Here is a 5,577-nt window from a genome sequence, read left to right on the forward strand (position 1 = left end):
ATTTATTTATTTATTTATTTTTTGAGGAACTGAGGATTGAACTCAGGCCATTGTGCTTGCCAGGGAAGCACTTATTCCACTGAGCCATCTCCCCGTCCCCTATATTATAATTTTAGAAGACCAGAAGATAGGCAGCCAGAGGAACAGCCAGTTCCTGCTGGAGCCCAAGCACCCGCTACCCAAGATCCCTATTATCCTACAAACCAGACAGAAGATTGGCAGAGGAGATACCTGGTTTATGAAGAATGAAAACTAAGCTCTTCAATTTTTTTTACATTGTCAACTATTCATTAGGAGAAAGATGAGAATCCTTTTTCCCTTCTTAGATCCTTTATGAGAGGCATGATGAAAGATGCATCCATGGCTTTAGGTTTGATAGGATGAATTATTCTTTTTTTCCTTTTCTTCAATCAGATCTCTTTTTTTGTTTTGTTTTGTTTTGTTTTGTTTTGTTTTGTTTTGTTTTGTTTTAGGCAGAACCAGAGATTGAACTCAGACCCTTGTGCTTGCCAGGAAAGTGTTTATTCTACTGAGCCATCTCCCCCGCCCTTCAATCAGATCTTATTGGTACTTTTTTTTTTTTTTTTGAGACAGGATTTCACTATGCAGTCCAAGCTGGTCTTGAACTCACTTAGATAGCTTAGATTGGCCTCAAAGTCAGTACAATTCTCCTACCTCAGCCTCCTGACTGCTGGGATCACAGGCGTGCGCCACCATCCCCAGCCATTGGCACATATGAGATATACATAATGATCACATTTATACAGAGAATTGTACCTGTACATGATATAACAATTACTTCATTATCTTTTTCCCCCATTTCTCTACCTCCTTTCAACCCCTCTTCCTTTCCCCATTTACAAAAGGTTTTTCTGTTTCTATTTTTGTTTTTGTTTTTGTTTTAATGTATTTAGTGCAGGGTCTAGAGCATCTCACTACACAGATCCGACTTGCGGTGACCCTCCTGTTTTCAGCCTCCCAAGCGCTGGAATTACAGGCTTGTGCCACTACGCCCAGTCTCAATCACCCTCTTAGGGCACCCTGGAGGCGTGCCCAGCAAGGCACTCTGGAGATGGAATCCTGGTCCCTGTATCTGCCTAAGCAGGCACTTTATATCCACTGAGCTATTTGGCTGGCCCTCATTTACAAAAACTTTGTTCCAGTTTTTCTTAGTTTGGGCCTGCCAAATAGCTCAGAGAATTAAAGTGCCTGCAAGCAGGCACAGGGGCCTGGGTTCCAACCCCAGGCCTGCCATGCCAGCCCTGCCCCCAAGGTGTGCTGAGATGGTGATTGAGCTTGGGCATGGTGTCACTCGCCTGTAATCCCATCTCTTTAGAGGCTGTAAGGTGGATCACTATGAGACCAATCTAGTAGTGAGACCCTGAACATCTTGTTGACGCTTCCCTAAAAGAAAATTTAAGAGTTTTCTTTTTTCATTTTTAAAAAATTTCTCTTCTTTTCTTTCGCTTTTCCTCCTCAGATTATTCTCATTTTTGTTCATTTTTTATTTTCTTCTTCTCCTTCTTCTTTTGTATTTTAGGGAAGGGTCTACAGGGTGTTCAGGGTCTCACTACTAGATTGGACTCGTAGTGATCCACCTGTTGACAGTTTCCCAAGAGCTGGGATTACAGGTGCCACCTACCACACCCAGTCTCAATAGTCATCTCAGCAATCCCCAGCAAGGCAGGCCTGGTGATCGAATCCTGGGCCCTGTGCCTGCTTGCCTGTGCTTTAATCCACCGAACTATTTGGTGGGCCCAAAAGTTGAGCAGGACTTTTTTTTTTTTTTTTTTTTTTTGGCTGGCTGAGGCTGCCTTAAGGCCTTAAGGATGGGGATCAAACCTCAGTATCCTGTGTCTTACTGCATTTGCGTGATCAGGCGCTTAAACAACTGAGCTAACTGGCAGGCTCTGCATATTGTTGTCTTCGACATAGTAGTTCAGATTGCCAGATATAAGCATGCAAAACTGGTCAAAAAATTAAGCACTAACTGTTCCTTTCAATAAACCAATAAAAATAAAAATTATCTTAGTTATCTTGTGTGTGTATATTTATTTTATTTTCTGATTATTTGTGACAGATGTTTCACATACACAACTCTCTTCACTTAAAAGTGAAGATATGTCATCAGACTTGGCCCTTCTTAAAATAGAGTCCTCCGATTCACTCATCCTTTGAATGGCCCCACAAATAGCTTAGGTTTGGGTTTTTTTTAATTTTTTTTTTATTTTTAGCTTAGGTGTTATTTATTTATTTTGTGGGGGGGGGCACCTCAGTCCACCAGGGGTCAGGGCTGGCTGGCATGTGGTGCTGGGGATTGAACCGCGGTCCCTGTGCTTTGTTTAGCTTAGCTTGTTCTAAGTAGGTGCCTTAGACCACTGAGCCACCTCACCAGCCCTAGCTTGGGTGTTAAACTGGCCATTAAACCTGCCTGTGAAAAATTTGCTGCAACCAAATGGTGATTGGGACTGGGCATGGTGGTGTGTGCCTATAATCCCAGCACTTGGGAGGCTGAAAACAGGAGAATCACTACAAGTTGGATCTACCAGTTTGGTAGTATTTTACTGAGAATTTTTATATCTGTTCATCAGGAAGATTGGCTTATAGTTTCTCTCTTTCTCTGGTTTTGGTATCAGGGTAACATTTGCCTCCAGAGAGAACTGCTTCCTTTTCTATTTCATTATAGAGTTTGCAAAGAATTAGCATTAAATCTTCACTAAATTTCTTGTATAATTTAGCTGCAAATCCTTCAGGACCTTGTCTTTTAGTTTTAACTACTTTTTTTTTTTTTTACCTTGTCAGCCTTGGCCACATTCATCTGGATCCGACTGTGATCCTTGGCACCAATACGTGGTTGCTGGTAGAGCATTTCGGTGGCACGTACAAGTCTATGAACTCCCTGGTGCCCTTCTACATACTGCGGCTCTGCCTGCCGCCTCCGCTAGGGGCGCCAGCCTCTATACTTACCTTTTTCACTTCTTCGTTTCTTTTCTCCTTTCCCTCATCCCAGTTGTTCTTTCCTAGAGAGCAGTTTCTTTCTCTTTCACAATATCTATTGTACCTTTTGAATTTTATTTACTCTTTCAGGTTCTTACACTAGGCAGACAATATGATGTTTACACATTGGAGGTCTGATTTATTTCACTTACCAGTATGGTCTGTAGTTGCATCCATTTACCTATAAAAGAATCGAGTTTATCTTTTTTATATTTAAGTAGTACACCATTGCATAAAAACAACATATCTTTTTTATTGTTCCTTAGGGGTTTTTTCGTTTTGTTTAGTTTTGGTTTTGTTTTTCCAGTACCGAGGATTGAATTTAGGACCCTGCGCTTGCCAGGATCAAACCCCTGGCCCCTGTGCCTGCTTGCAGGTGCTTTAATCTGCTGAGCTATTTGGCCGGCTTCATTAATCTTCAATGTATAAATCTCTTATTGATTTTTTTTGATTGATTCCTAAGTATTTTATTTTTTGGACAATATTGTAAAAGGTGTGGTTTCCCTAATTCTCTCTCAATGTGTTTGTAGTTTGTGTACAGCTGTGCTCTTAATTTTTGAATGTTGACTTTGTATCCAGCTACATTACTGAATTTGTTTATTAATTCTAGGAGTCTTTTGGTGGGATTTTTAGGGCCTTCCATATGTAGTACCATGTCATCTGAGAATAAACTTTCCTATTCTTATTCCTTTTATTTCTCTAGTCTAAATTGCTCTAGCTAATGTTCCAAGAACTATATTGAATAGAAGTGGTGACAGTGGACATCCTTGTCTTATTCTTGAGTTTAAAATGAAAGCTTTTAGTTTTTGTCCGTTTGTATGATGTTGGCTGTTGTATTGTCATAGACAGCTTTTATCAGATTAAGGTAAAGACTATTTTTCCTGATTTTTTATTTTTGAGACAGGGTCTCACTATGCAGGTCAGGCTGGCCTTGAACTCACTTTGTAACCCAGGCTGGTCTTGAACTCCCAATAATTCTCTTGCCTCAGCCTCCCAAATGCTGGGATTACAGGTGTGCACCACTATATCCATCTTATCCTTATTTTCTGTAGTTTTTTAAAATTATAAATAAGTGTAGGACTTTATCAAAAGCCTTTTCTAGGACCATGGAGACAGTTCAGGGGCCTAAGCTCCTGCCTAGGCAAGCACAAGGACCTGGGTTCGATCCCCGGTAGCACATGCTGCTACTGCCGTGCCCCGAGTGTGCCAAGCCAGCCACCAAGACTAGGCACACTAGTGCATGCCTGTAATCTCAGCACTAGACTGAAAGTGGACAATCACTACAAGTCTGACCTGTATAGTGGAATCCTATACCAAATACATATCTTTTTTAAAAAAAAGATTTTTCTGCATCTATTGAGATCAGCATGTGATTTTTGCCCTTGGCTCAGTTGATAATGTATATTGCATTTATTGAATTTTGTGTATTGAACCATCCCTGCAGTCCTGGGATGAATCCCACTTGATCATAGTGTATAATTTCTTAAAAAATTTGCTGCAACCAAGTGGTGATTGGGACTGGGCATGGTGGTGTGTGCCTATAATCCCAACACTTGGGAGGCTGAAAACAGGAGAATTACTACAAGTTGGATCTACGAGTTTGGTAGTATTTTACTGAGAAATTTTATATCTGTTCATCAGGAAGATTGGCTTACAGTTCTGTGTCTCTCTCTCTCTCTCTCTCTCTCTCTCTCTCTCTCTCTCTCTCTCTCTCTCTCTCTCTCCTCCCCCTTCTCTTTCTCTCTTTTGGTTAGGTCTTTCTCTGGTTTTGGTATCAGGGTAACATTTGCCTCCAGAGAGAACTACTTCCTTTTCTATTTCATTATAGAATTTGCAAAGAATTCGCATTAAATCTTCACTAAATTTCTTGTATAATTTAGCTGCAAATCCATCAGGACTTTGTCTTTTAGTTTTAACTACTTTTTTTTTTTAATTTTAATACAGGGTCTACAGGGTCTCACTATGTAGATCCAACTCGTAGTGATTCTCCTGTTTTCAGCCTCCCAAGTGCTGGGATTATAGGCATACACCACCATGCCCAGTTCCAATCACCATTTTAGCATGCCCCGCTGGCAGGTCCAGCTCAGCACACTAGGGGATTGAACCCCAGCCGCTGTGCTCTGCCTAAGCAGGTGCTTTAGCCTACTGAGCTATTTGTCTGGCCCCTCATTACATTTTCAATGTTGTTGACTGATACTAGATTATTCAGGATTTTTATATCTTCTTGATTCAGCTTTGGAAATTCATAGGAATTACCAAATTCCTATGTATCTAGGAATCTGTCCATTTCTTTTTTTTATTTTTTAAAATTTTTTTTAAAAAAAACCCACATTTACTAGTTCACATACATATCCGAAAACAAATACACGCCTTCCTTTCTGTACCACTGGCACAATTTATTAGTTTTTAATAAACTAGTGTAAATGTCCATAAGAGGAAAATGAATTTTAAAACATGAAAGGAGTTAATAAATAGCCAAATAAGTCAACCATTCAGAGGATGATCTACATTTGTTTTAAGATTAAGCCACTGATTTGCAACTTTTATTTAAATAAATTTACCTATAAAAGCAAGGTAATG

Source organism: Octodon degus, unplaced genomic scaffold (genome assembly GCF_000260255.1).
Source record: "Octodon degus isolate 3935 unplaced genomic scaffold, OctDeg1.0 scaffold00287, whole genome shotgun sequence".
NCBI classification, from domain to species: Eukaryota; Metazoa; Chordata; class Mammalia; order Rodentia; family Octodontidae; genus Octodon; species Octodon degus.